This window comes from Penaeus monodon, chromosome 31 (assembly GCF_015228065.2).
Source record: "Penaeus monodon isolate SGIC_2016 chromosome 31, NSTDA_Pmon_1, whole genome shotgun sequence".
Lineage (NCBI taxonomy): Eukaryota > Metazoa > Arthropoda > Malacostraca > Decapoda > Penaeidae > Penaeus > Penaeus monodon.
Genome location: NC_051416.1, coordinates 2,150,319 through 2,150,859, shown reverse-complemented (window position 1 = coordinate 2,150,859; position 541 = coordinate 2,150,319).

The following is a 541-nucleotide window of genomic DNA, read 5'->3' as shown; positions in this document are numbered from 1 at the left end:
GACCTCAAACCAAACAAGCGTGGAGTTGGTATGAACATTCTGTATGTACCATTTTCTGCTCTTTTTCTCCCAAAAGACAGCTGAGAGATGATGATATAGGAAACAGAAAGATGTAATGATGTGGCAAAGAGGATATATATCGCATCCAATTTCATGCACAAAGTTTTATTCCTCTTTTAAATCAACACATTATCACAAACACATCCAAAACCAATCACTCCTTACTTGCACAATTCTGTTAGTGATACGGTAGTCTTAGCAACATCTCCAAAGGTCTGCATGTTCACCTTGTCCAAGCTGAACAAATCGCCATGACCCAGTTCCGCACACTCCGCCATGGCCTCGATCTCAGGCGCAGGCAGTGCATGACCCCAGATATTGACCTGGGCGATGTCTCCACACAGTACCTGTTATTCAATGACTGTCATGAAATAGTGCGTCTAATATGGTCAGTTTGTATATCAGCTCTTAATGAAAGGCAACATAGGTAACATTTTTTGGAATTGTCCACGCATGGACTACATTTATATTTCTTGGGGTC